We start from the raw sequence: 13,941 nt of genomic DNA, 5'->3' as shown, positions 1-13,941 counted from the left end.
CAGTTTTGAAGCGCTTTAAACGAGTGTAGTGCAGAAAATGAGCTTTTGAGAAAGTGAAACTGGAAAGCGCTCTCCGACGCGACCGTCGAGCCAAAAGCAAACATCTTGAACTAAGCGGAAAACTGGAGGCATTTCCATACAATACGATGCTGCACTAAACCGGCGCGCTTGCAGAACGGAGGCGCCACACCGCTGACCCGCTAGCGTGTGAGCGTACTGCGTATAGGCACTTGAGCGTCCGCCCCGCTCAGCTGGGTAGCGGGCCTCAAAACCGGTCAGCTCCGCTAAAAGTGTCTAATAAAGATTCAACTGGGAAGCATTAACGACGTGTGTCGTAGCGTCCAGAAAGTTTTCGGTCAGGAACAGGCTGGAAAAATCGCTGAAGGCGCCTTTGTGATAGCTTTGACGGTTTTCGTTCTTTTTTCTCGGCGACAGCAACTTTACAGTATGCAGTTTCTTCGTGCAACGTTAATACATTTGCGCATCATGAAATAACCAAAATATTCTAATATATGACAAACATAGTCACCCTTCAAATCATCGCTGCCGCACGCGCTGCGGAAACCGGCCACCATATCGCTGTTTCAGGAAAGGCCACGTGAGGTCGGCAGAATCGCTGGAACGATCTCGCCGTGTTTCTCAGAGCACTAGCTGCCCCGTCAAGATATGGACGGTGCGACTTAGTGGTGTTCCAGAGGAAGTGAACCACAGTGCCGTTTCCATCAACGGCAAGGTATACTCGTTCGGCTCCTTTCACGAGGACGGGCCTCACCCCTTAAGGAACCTCGTCGACGTGTCCATCTTCGACCCTGCAACGTCGCGGTGGGATGTCGTGGAAACACATTCACCGTTCAATGGCCAGCCGAATAACATTTTCCGTCGCACCGTTGTCGCCTACGGTCAGTGCGCGTACCTTTGGGGCTTACGGAACGGCTGGCAGTTGGACAGCGTCCTTTATCGTTTCGACACCAACACCATGTCATGGAGCTGCCCTCAAGTGAACGGTGAGGCGCCGACACCGCATTACGGCACCTCAGCTTGCATGGTCGGTCATCGCATGTATATTTTTGGTGACCTTCATGGTTCCCAATATGTCAGCGCGCTTGACCTGGGTACCATGGAGTGGCATCGTGTCCCCACCAATGGAGAGGTCCCTCCTCCGCGATCCTTCCAAACGGCCTCTGCAATCGGGACCCGCATGTACGTGTGGGGTGGCGGCTTAGCTGCCACTTTTCTTGCAGGTCGCTTTGAAAACGTGAACTCATTATTCTACCTGGAAACAACCACCTCGACCTGGGTGCGCCCACACGTACAGGGCGTTCCCCCCGTGGCTCGGTACGGGCATTCAGCCTTTGTCTACAGAGGCGAGCTGTACATCTTTGGAGGGTACAACCAACTTCGGGACACTTACTGTGCAGACATGCACAAGTACGACCCTGAGACATCGTGCTGGAGTGAGGTGAGGCCACGGGGCATAGGCGCGCCTGCCAGCTGGTTTACAGGCTGCTGCACTACTGGCGAAAGAGTGTTTGTGTTTGGCGGTTATGGCCCGGTACAGGACCCGGAGGAAGGAGAGGAGGAGGAGGAGGAAGCGGCTGTGACCGATCTTCACGTGTTGCACTTGGATCCGACACTAAAGAACTTGTGCCTGCTTGCGGTCATCGATGCACGACTGGATGTAAGCGAGATCCCACTCATTAGAAATCAGATCAACGCTATGCTGTCACCATGACGGAAGTAACAGGCAGATGATGCACCTGAAGCAAATGGAGTGCCTGCGACGAAACTCTATTTCTAGTGGACGATAAATGAGTTTTGTGCATGTATAAACAGCTCTATTTCAAAAGTACTTCTGGACTCAGCCTCTGTTCTGTCACACACTGTAGTTTATAATGATATAGCAGTTAAGCAGTACTTTTTGTAACAGGGCGAAATATTTGTCCGAAGGAATATTTACTACTGTATATCGATTTCACTCCATCCTGGCTGGTTCTTCTACTGATTCAGGATAATATTATTTCGCTTCAGTCTCGTGCTCGTCTCTAGCTGCATATAGGACATACGAGACATCTTTTTCAAGCCAGACAACAGAGCGACTTCCCCGATTAGACAGTAATCCGGCATATGAGCTGGGCGCCAGGATAGATTCGTCTACATCTTCAATGCATCTAAAAGCTACACAGTTTTCGCCTGTTCCTACATTGCTGTCCACAAGTTGACCCCATAGAATATAATGGGTCGCAATGCTGACGACTATATATTTTTGGCTCGTATCTATAGATTCCTGATAACATCTCTGAAAGCACCAACGGCTATCCATGTATTAACTTTTCCCCGTGTTACTCCTGATAGCTTGTGCATCAGATCGTACTGGAGGTAGCCAACAGCATCTTGGCCGGACCAAGAAATTTCCTTTGATATCTAGGGCGTCGTATCTATACGGATGTGGCGGTGGCACAGGCGCACATGGGAATATCAGTTAGATTCGGAACGAACCATCACACTACCCCGATAAACTTGGCGCTACACTTAACGAGTAACGTCATGTGGTTGTCTTCTAGGCCTTGCCCACTTCAGGAAATATAGGCGGCAGAGAACCACGCTAGAGGACGCTGCGGACGGCATTGAACAGCGCCTTCTCTGAGCGACTCTACACATTTTATCGCGAAGGACGACTAATTTTCGTGCTAGTCGTAAATGTCTTGCTTTGTGCGCGTTATTTCGTTAGAGAAAGTGCAGCTCGTGTTCGCTGCTTCCATAAAAGAGTGCAAAAGCGCGCTATTTTTGCTAAGCCCATTTTTTTTTATCGAGATGAAATAACCCCGCGGTGTCTCAAATAAAAACTCAAATGAAAAGCTGTCTTCAAACGCAGCTGCGGCACAAATGCGCTTCAGGTTTGCTTCGTCTCACCGTACTGTACATTCTCAGCTCGTTCTCACACTTTTTTCTTTTCTCTTTCCGCGGCTTTTCAGCGTATTTAGGGCCACGGTTCTGACTCCATGGTCGCGGGTCGAATCTTCACCCATTTCGATTGAGGCAAATTATGAAAACCCGTTTCGCATTGTATTTGTTCCCTAATGGATCCCAGGTGCATAAAAAATATGGGTTAGCATGGGCGTAGGGCTGGTGCGTTCAATACGATAACACGGCCTTGCACTGTCGTGCTTAACCAGGCGCTACGCCTGTACAGTCGTAGTTAACGCTGATATCGTATTTATTATGGCAAAGACATTTAATCACGCTTAACCGAGAACCCTTCAATACAGTAGAGTCCACACCTTACGTACAGCCTCGGTGTTCTAAACACGCAAAAACCTACCACTCCAGAGCTTCGATGCGCTTCAGTGGGGCACGTACCGCTATTGTGCAGCCGTGCCCGAGTCTAGAAAGTCCGTGGTATATGATGCGGTGATTGACTGAAGTGCGTGAGTACGACCACAAGGCACGTTCTTACGTAGAAATGCGTCAGCCGTAGTCGACTTCACAGTTGTCATCATGATCATCATCAGCCTGGCTACGCACATTGCAGGGCAAAAACCTCTCCCATGTCTCTCCAATCAAGACAGCCCAGAACGATGTCTCCGCAAACTTCTTAATCTTATCCGCCCATCAACTTTTCTGGCGCCCCCCGCTACGCTTACCATGAATTCAACCGATTCGCAGTTGTGCGTGCTCGCAATTTACACGTCGTAAGCTTAGTGAGCGCACACATATTGGAGGCTCTCCGGCGTGCTCCCTCCTGTTGTGGCAGGTTGTGAACCACTCCTATTAATTTTTATTCGATACCGCAGCGCTCTGCATTACTGCACTGACACTTCACCTGCTGTAAATGACTGTGGCCACCTTCGTAGATTTAGGTGATAAAACAGATAAACTAAACGCGAGTGTCATTTGTTGATCGCCCAAGAAGTCAGTCGCTTCCTCGTCTTTAGGGAGCCGTGACGCCGGGTCATTCATCACTAAACTGACCACCGCTGAAAATCACTGGCGCTTCGTGCAGCCGTATCTTCACGCATTCTCGCGCCCGTGAAGAGACGGACGCAAGATGCACCAGCAGCATGCGAACATAGAAAGTGCGTGCAGCGAACGAACATGGTCAGTTATAGCGCCGCGGCGTCATCGTGCCCGACCGAAGCCTCAGAATGCTAGTCGAAGGAATGGGGACCGGCCGTGGCACAGCTATCAGTGTTTCTAGGTGCACTGAAATTCCTGCTCGAGTTCCTTATGAGGAGGCCTGATATTGGTGTTATTTCTTGAAGAATCAACATTGGGTGGACGATTAGAATTTACTTTCTTCTGAACCTTCTCGAATATCCTCAAGCAGTTATTTGCCTTCTTAAAAATTACTGTGAATATTCTAATGTTTTCTTCCTTGCGAGTACAGGCACGAGTCTCATATAACACCCGTGTACTCTGAGAGCAAGTAAATGTAAATGGCTTTAGTCAATGGCGAAGCGTATATTTTTCTTTGCGCGCATAGGAATCTAAACCATACCTTGTGCAACCCCGCAAGTTAGTCGTCGTGACATCAGAAGGCCCGGGAAGGAATGCATTTCAACTTCGGCACATCAAACTGCTCTTTTGCCTTGGTACGGATGCACGTGTTTGTTAGGAATTTCTGTGAAGCTTGCGTCTTATGTGTAAGCAGACAAGAAAAGGGAAATCAGGGGTGTGTTATGTAAGGCATTGCAACCAAGGAGGTGAAACTTCCTATATCACCCAGCAGCCACGAATTACTGACGCTACGCCAATCCTCTTTCAGTTGCGTTCATAGCCGTTGGAGGCCGAAATCTGGCAACGGATGCCCGAAACACGTGGGCGGGGGTAGTTGCTGGCAAGGCATCTGCTTTTGGCACGGAGATGTAAAAATCGGGCCTGCTAAGGGAGGTCGCCGGATGTATAGTTTCCGCCTGCTCTGCGCGTGGCCGTGCGCCGCGCTTTACATGGGTTTTTCTACGCCGTTTTTTTTCGCTCCTGTGGCATGGTAAAATTGGATGCGCTGCTAGTCGACCATAGTAACGGGGCCTCTCGCCTAATGTACGAAGAGCAGATAACATATTCCTGTATGGTTTCATTGACACATATATCCATGTCGGTCCATTCAGTATGAAAGAGATATTTCTGAAAATACACTATGCCTCGGTTACAGCATTCCACACAATACAGATATTGCGTGTCGACAGACCGGAGCTGTTAAGTTTATCGCAAACGGCGCACCTGACACTCTAAGTTCATAAGTTTGGGCATCATCCATGCGGTAAATCTGCAGACATTTCGCGCATACTGTTCACACAATTGAGAAGGATCATTATGTGCACAGTGAGTTCACGCAATTTAATGCGTGCACGATGTACCTTGCAATCGTATATTATTGCAAAAAATTGTTAGTAGTTACGTAAACACGTGAAATGAAACCACTATTCCGCTAAGGCCTTCAGTGTTCATGCTAATATATGTGATAATGTCAAAAAATGCGGCGCATTTATGAAAAAAAAAACAGCGCCGTGGGAAAACGATCTCGACAGCGCGCGCAGCTAGAACAGGGGAGAATGCTGTAAGGGATCGGTAGCGCGTGCGGGGTCATTAGTACCGCTAATTCTTTGTCAGCGGCCCGCCGCTGCCGTCTTCAATGCCCTCCTCCCGGCGGGAGGGCGCAGCTCGGTGCGCTTGACCTTTGTGTCACCTTTCTCGGAACGATGCGACTGCGCGCGAAGGCACTGGGCCGGGCGGGTGTCCATCGCTTTTTGGGGTCGATTCGCACCGGCTATTCAGGGAGCGGTGAGAGACGCCGCACGCTGATCGCACCCTTGTCTTGGCTGACACCAGGTATGCGATACAAACTCGCGACGAAAGTCTTGTTCGAAACGTTGCAGGCCTTCTGTAGTTTAAGCACTGCCGGACGGAACGGTGTCAGGCCGCTGTTGACGAGGGGGGGGGGGGGGGGCAATAAAAATGACGAACAGCTGGCGACAGCGCGGCTAGCCGGGAACAGCGAAGGCCTGAGTTTGGTGACCCGACTGACCGGGTGTTGGTGAGGCGCCGGATAGCTAACAGCCTTGGGAAAGCTAAGTAGCCTTGGATAGCGCTTCCAAGCTGGCAGTGGCAGTTACAGCGGTAACTGCCCGTTTAAGCTCCCGGACGACGCCAAAGTCGAGGGTCATCGGAGGAAACCGATCGCACGTGGTGGCACGACTGTGTGTGTGCATTTGGTTTTTCTCGTATCTTTGCCAGGCAAAGGTTGTTTCGCCTGGCACGTGCTGGCACGACTTTGTGTTTGTGTTTGTTTTTACTTTTATTTTCCGCTTCAGAGGGTGATCTGACCTCCGGAAGCTGGAGGGACGGACATGCCCTTGATGAGCCAATCATGTTAGTACCGCAACATGATTGGATGCTACCGAATGTGGGCCGGGCCTTTAGGTCCTTAAAACCGGGCTACGGAGCCGGAAAAAGGGTTCTGAGCTAAGGTCAGGTGCTATGCATCTTCAGCTATGCCGAGTAGGGGCCTCCCCTAGTGTTAAAGGGTTCCGCCTTTTGTTGTTTTCTCTTTCTGCCATATAATTTGTCTTCAGTGCCTAAACTTGTATGGGATGTAAATTTCTGTACATAAACTTCAAGTACTCCCTTTGTCCGTGTATGATAACTCATCGACTCATCGACTCATAACGCAAAAATGACGAACAGCTGGCGACAGCGCGGCTAGCCGGGAACAGCGAAGGCCTGAGTTTGGTGACCCGACTGACCGGGTGTTGGTGAGGCGCCGGATAGCTAACAGCCTTGGGAAAGCTAAGTAGTCTTGGATAGCGCTTCCAAGCTGGCACTGGCAGTTACAGCGGTATCTGCCCGTTTGAGCTCCGGGACGACGCCAAAGTCGAGGGTCATCAGAGGAAACCGATCGCACGTGGTGGCACGACTGTGTGTTTGCATTTGGTTTTTCTCGTATCTTTGCGAGGCAAAGGTTGTTTCGCCTGGCACGTGCTGGCACGACTTTGTGTTTGTGTTTGTTTTTACTTTTATTTTCCGCTTCAGAGGGTGATCTGACCTACGGAAGCTGGAGGGACGGACATGCCCTTGATGAGCCAATCATGTTAGTACCGCAACATGATTGGATGCTACCGAATGTGGGCCGGGCCTTTAGGTCCTTAAAACCGGGCTACGGAGCCGGAAAAAGGGTTCTGAGCTAAGGTCAGGTGCTATGCATCTTCAGCTATGCCGAGTAGGGGCCTCCCCTAGTGTTAACCGGTTCCGCCTTTTGTTGTTTTCTCTTTCTGCCATATAATTTGTCTCCAGTGCCTAAACTTGTATGGGATGTAAATTTCTGTACATAAACTTCAAGTACTCCCTTTGTCCGTGTATCATAACTCATCGCAACACCATCTCTGACGGGGCACACCTGGTGCGCGGAAAACCTTCAGTCTTCCAGTTAAACAAACCGTCTCTGGCGGGGCACCCCTGGTACAAGGAAAAAGAAGAACCTGAAATTTACTGGCGCAGTCGACAGGATCCTGCGGCCATCGGAAGACGGCGCAGTTAGAAGACTGAAGGCAAGGAAAAAGGCGACGACCAGGAAACATATCAGCGTTCGAGAAAGGACTTGCGGAGGGACGGCGACAAGGGCCACGGCAGTAGTCGAGCAACGCGTGAGTGCATTCAGCCAAGGGAAGCAACGCGTCGAGACGGAAACTGGACGGTCACCTGCGGGTCGAAGCAAGCGACTTCAACGTGCACAGGACCAGCGGCGTGCTACAGCTCATCGCAACGTGCGGTGAAAGTGACGGTGGACTCAGACACGAAAGAGCTGGCAATGCGGATAGACGCATCGAAACTGTGAGTTTCCTTCTTCGCATTGTTCACGTCCCTGTTCTTGTGTTCAGCCGGTAGGACAGCTGACAGGTACAGAAGGCGCTATGGAGGGTATCTGTGGTGACCCACACTCGATGTGAGGTACCAAGTGGAATTAGCGAAGGCGCGCTTAGCGTACCTTCAGGTCAAACGCAAACGTAAATGGTGCAAAGGCGTCGCTATGCGAGGAAAAACCTCCGGATTTGAAGGTGTCAGAAGCAAAGCGCCAGCAGCTAGAGCTCAAGCTGGCTAAGCTCAAGGAGGCTAGGAGAGCTAGTGAACTAGCCAGGGAGAACTGCTCCGAGTCCCGAGAGGAGAAGCCACCTGTGCTGGAAGGCAAAAGCTAGTACTCGTCAAGCTCAGGTCAAGGATACCGCAGCTAGGTGGCTGTAAACAACCAGCTGGCATGCGCGGACGCCTCTTCGTTAGGAAAGGCCACAAAAGGTTCAGGAAGTGAAAACGATATTCCTGAAGGGCGCGAAGGTATCACAGTTTTTCCGCCACCACGGGCGGCTAGCAACGAAAAAGAGCAGGCAAATTCTGATGATCCGGGGGCAGTCGAGACCAAGTTGTCGGATAACAAGCAGGACAGCGATATAATTCCTGCAGGCTCTATGAATGAGATTGTGACCTCCGACACGGAGCTAGTGTCAGGAGGAAATCTAACGTGCCGCAATGGCACACGGTGTCGGGCAAATGGCAGGAAGTGCCTCGTAGCGTTAGGGCTGGTAAGAGCCTTCCATCAGAGGCAGAGAACGGAGGTGGGCCTGTTGAGTCGACAGAGCAGAGCAGAGCGCAGTTGAAGAAGGCACCCGATGTGTGTCCGATCAGCTCATTTGAGGACCGGGAAATGCGTGGCGACTTGCCACAAGGCAAATTCGGGTCAAATGACTTTGAAGGAGCTCATGCAGCCCCAGAGTTAGGTGATGCCACGAAACCGACAAGCGCCTATAATGCAGGGAGTGGTAACTTCAATGCTTGCCCGTGCAGGAACGGGGCAAATGGCTCCAAGCGAGGCGAAGTACTAGAAGGCAGGGGCGTGGCTTTCACATTGGAAGTCGACGCGAGGAACAGTACGCTCCGTGCTACAGGTCGCAAAATCAAGTGTAGCAAGACTGACCGTACTGGTATGGTTGGACGGGGCAGGGGCTATGCTCCTTATGCAGTACGCGGTTCGTACTGGCGCGCCAGAGAGAGCGTGCCCTCAAGTGTGCCGCGTAGTCAGAGATTTGCACCTATCGATGACCAGGACGTTTTTGAAACTGGAGGGCTGGACATGCCTTTGATTAACCAATCATGTTAGTAGCGCAACGTGATTGGATGCTACCGAATCTGGCCGGGCCTTTAGGTCTTTTAAACCGGGCTCCGCAGCCAGAAAAAGGGCTCTGAGCTAAGGACAGGTGCTGTGCATCTTCCTCTATGCCGAGTAGACGGCTCTCTTTATGTTAACCAGTTCCGCCTTTTGTTGTTTTCTCTTTGTGCCGTTTAATTTGTCTCCAGTCCCTAAACTTGTTTGGGATGTAAATTTCTGTACATAAACTTCAAGTACTCCCTTTATCACTGTATCGTAACTAATCGCAAAACCGTCTCTGACGGGACACCCCTGATGAGAAGAAAAGCTTCAGTCTTACAGTTAAACAAACCACCTCGGGGGGGGGGGGGGGGGGGGGGCGCCCCTGGCGCAAGGAAGGAGGAGAACCTCAAATTTACTGAAACTTCGGAGAACGCCTAGCCTTGTGTGTATTGCTGCCATCTACACCATCGCTCACCAGCGCTGCGCCAAGGAATTACGTGAGCGCATTTCGTCGATTTTTCCAGAATGTCGGAGTGGTTTCTACACAATGATGACGGAGAGGGCGCAGCCTTCAGAGTGCTAAATGACGCCCTATCCCCCTTCACTCGCGCCCCGACGGCAGCGGCACACAAGAATGATCTTGAAGCATATCGAAGCGAGTCTTTGCGCCTGACCATTGAGGACGCACGGCGGGCTCGAGAGAGGAAGGAAATTGCACAGATGATACTGTGTGTATGTGCGCTCCTGTCTTGGAGCGAAAAACGAACAGATGCGTAGCTTACCTATATGTGAAGGGCGTTGATTGCTGTCTGTCAGCCCGACCCACCGTTTAATAAAGACTCATCTCCATGGACACACCCGAGGCGAACGAGCGCAGCGCCGACGCGCCCAGCGCCGCGCCGCGACAAGCGTCGGAAAACATACGAAACTCGATGGAATGTCACCTCTTGTCGCTGGTACTCGGGCTCAACTCAGCTTAGCGAAGAAAACGGCACGACGGGCCGTACCAGATGCCGAGAGAACGCGTTCTCTGATTGGTTACACCGACCGTAAACCAGGGAGCCACTTGCGGCGGCAGCGAGACCGAGGCGCAAATATCTGACATGAACAGATATTCGCTAAGAGCCAGTGCCAGCTCGCGTCTGCGCCTGGCCCATGCGCAGACCAGCTACGGCGTACGCTTTAACACGTAGGCGCTGCAATTTTGCGCCTCTGATGACCCATGGAGATGCGCCTTTAAAAGCTTCAGAAAAGAGCGCTCGCTCGACTGCCAGGGGCAACACCACTCGCTCAGCCACGGTACAACGAGGTAGCGTGCGCCAGTCTGCAGGACGCACCGTCGTGAACCTGTGGTCGTCGGACTTTCGCGGTGCCCGGTAAACAAATTGTGTTTCTTTGCTTGCCTCTCTCCCTTGTGTTCGTGCACTCTAGCTGCAATAATTCATTTTTGAAATCTCTCTCGAGTGTTACTTTCCACGAGTTGCATTGTTTTGTCAATCACTTTGTGTGTGCTCGTACGAGGGATTGTAAAATCCTCTGTATCGTCTCTTTGCTGTATAAAGTGTATTGCCATGTCTCGTTTTTGTGTCCGTTCGTTCGCGCTCAAGGCCGCTGGAAAGGGGGTGTTATCATTTTTGTTTGTGACGCGAGAAGCGACCGGACTAATCTCGATTTATCACAGACATGAAGAGCTGCATCTACGTTTTTCTAGATTACTGTAGGTGATCTTGACCGATTATCGCGAAGTTTCCTTGCTGGCTTTAAATTGAGCGATGCCGCGAGCGGCGGGCATTCGTAGTTCGACGACTCACGAGCACATTTGTTGCTTACGCCGCCGCCCAGTGATTTAGTTCTTTTGCGGGCTCAAGTCAGCACAAATAAAGAGCTTCGTTTCCAAGTCTTGTTGGTGTCCTACTGACCGCTGGACTGCCTTCACTACAACGTGACGTCTGGTGGAGGTGCTGGGCAGCCACCCATGTTCCGGACACCCCCTACAAGTCGTGACGCCAGCCCTCTGAGTCATTTACCGCAGGACCTGAGTCCACTCCATCTCGCAAGCCGACGTCTGCTAGGGGACGCACCTGAGTTCGGGATTCTGCCGGAGCCTACCAGAAAGCGAAAGGAAACAGCAACGTCCGCCATGAGCTTGCCCCAGACGTCGACTGGGATGATGCTACAAAACTTAGGTACATCTTCTTCGCCTTGGAGGGACCAGCAAAAATCTGGTTTGAAAATGAGGAAGCTAGCCTCGCGAACTGGGAAACCTTCAAGGAGCAGCTTCTGAAGATCTTCACGAACGTCGTGAGAAAGGAGAGAGCCCAGCAGCTGCAACAGTCTCGCATACAACATCCAAACGAGACCGTTGCAATGGACACTGAGGAGATGAAGCGTCTCTTCCGGCGTGCCGAATCCAAGGAAGATGAAAAGGTCAAGCTGCTTATGCGAGGAGTTAAAGAGCAGCTCTTTCCGGGCCTCCACCATGGAGGCATCCACCATGGAAAAAACTCTTGATGCAAGAGCCCGCCAATATGACCGCCAGCAGCGCTTGTTGTCAGTGAATTGCATGGACACCGCTAACAACGATAACCTGCGGGAGGTTATACGTGAAATTGTGCGAAAAGAGCTGCGACGGTTGCTGCCAACAAGAACGCAGCCGCAGCTCACTTCGCTCGCCAACCTCATCCGGGACGAGCTGCAACGGGCCTTGGGTGTGACATCAACCACCAGGCAGCCTGTGTTGCCACCAGCCATGACTTACGCCGCAGGAGTGCGCCGTCCTGCACCTCGACGACGGGACCCAAGCCCCTATCGCCCTCAGCCAGCTGCGCTGGACTGCCGCCCTCTAGCCCCAACCCGCCCGTCCTAGGAGAGTCGCAAACGGCCGAGGAAATCCGACGAGTGGAGAACACCCGACTAGCGCCTCCCACTATGCTTCCGCTGCGGCGAAGCCGGTCACATTCTCCGGTACTGCCCATACAGGAGAATGGGCCTCCGAGGGTTCTCTTACGACGCCCCACGACCCCGACCCGGCCTGCGACCAGCCGAAATCGAAGAGTTTTTGCATCGGGAAGAACGCACATCGCAGTGCCGCCTACCACGTTCCCCGTCGCCATCGTCCCCGCGCTTGGTATCTCCTAGCCGCGGTTACGCCGTGCGTGGACGCTTCCCCAGCCCCCGAAAGTTAAACTGAATGAAAGCAGCCTCTGGAGGTGAGGTTGCTTCTAAACGCAATAACAAAGACCCTCCATCGACGAAAACGCAAGACCATGCCTCAACTACGATGACAACACCGACGACGACGACGTGGCCAGACTTGAAACTTTTACCGCTGCCCAGAGAGGAAACGTCGGGGTACACCCACCGCAGCCTCACTGCTACACGAAGCCGAGATAGGACACCGAAGACAACGTACAATACGAGAATGCGAACAAGTGACCCTGAAGTTACGGTCGACGGTCACGCGGTTACTGCCTTGGTCGACACGGGAGCTGACTACTCTGTCATGAGCGGCCCACTCGCTGTCCGACTCAGGAAGGTAACAACCACTTGGGATGGCCCGCTGATCCGCACCGCAGGTGGCAACCTGCTTACGCCGTCAGGACGTTGCACCGTGAGAATTACTGTAAATGAGAGAATGCTACAACCTTCCTGACCCTTGTTGAGACGCGGGCTCTCAGTTGCCGTCGGGACGCGGGTCCGCTGTCGCCGACCAGCCGGAGCAATGAAGAGACGGGGGGTTTAAGGAGCAGCGTGAAAAAAAAGGTATATGTATTTACATATTTACAAGTAGCGAGAAGCACGATACATGGCACGATGTATCTCAACAGGAAAAAGACACAGACACAGGAGACGGGAGCCCTTAAATAGAGTCGGCACAGACTCCCGCCCCTTTTCGTCCAATCAGGAGCGTCCTGTTGGTTGATTGGCCGGCAAGGCTTGAAAACGCCAACCCGGGTAGCGTTCCCGTAGCTGTCCGGCCCGAACGCACAACGCGCTCCACGATGACGACGCGCAGGCTCGGAGAGACGCCGGCTTGGACGCCGTCCTTGGGGAGCGTCTCTGTAGCTCACCGGCCGAACGCGCAACACTGGGAGCGTTCCGGTGTTAGATATTCACGTTCACAACAGCTGGGGAGCGTCTCTGTAGCTCACCGGCCGAACGCGCAACACTGGGAGCGTTCCGGTGTTAGATATTCACGTTCACAACAGCTCGCCCCCGCCCGGAAAATCGTGCACGAAGAGAAGAGGTCCGCAGCCACTTCTCGAAGTGCCGAGGTCGGGGCTTAGTCTTTGTCCGCCGGCCGTCATAGGCTCGCCAACCGGTCTCTTCAGGTCTGGAAGGGAGGTGGTCTGGACCTGACACAACAGCAGCCAGCAAATGCCCTTCCATCTCCCCAGAGATCTGCCAGGCTTCTATACTACCAATACTTTCGCTGACAGGCGACAGGTTCAATCGCGAGTGCACCGTCGCATCACAGACTATTTTCTTCGCGAGTAGAAAAAAAAAAGAAACAGAAAATCACAAAACAGCAAAAAAAAGTAGCAGCCCGTCCAAATCCCTTCTATTCCTTTCTCCTTTCTCTTTTCAGAAGCATCGGCTTAAGCCATCTGCGTTGGCGTTTGCCTTTCCTTTTTTGTACTGAACCTCGAAGCTGAATTGCTGCAGAGCTAGGCTCCAGCGCAGGAGGCGACCATTTTTGCCAGACATGCGTTCTAGCCAGGTAAGAGCACAGTGGTCCGTTTGTACGATGAACTTCGTACCAGACACGTAGCAGGCAAGTTTTTGTATCGCCCACACCAGGCACGCGC

Source organism: Amblyomma mixtum, chromosome 10, assembly GCF_055824585.1.
Source record: "Amblyomma mixtum isolate Tamu chromosome 10, ASM5582458v1, whole genome shotgun sequence".
Classification (NCBI taxonomy): Eukaryota; Metazoa; Arthropoda; class Arachnida; order Ixodida; family Ixodidae; genus Amblyomma; species Amblyomma mixtum.
Note: the sequence above shows the minus strand (reverse complement) of the source record.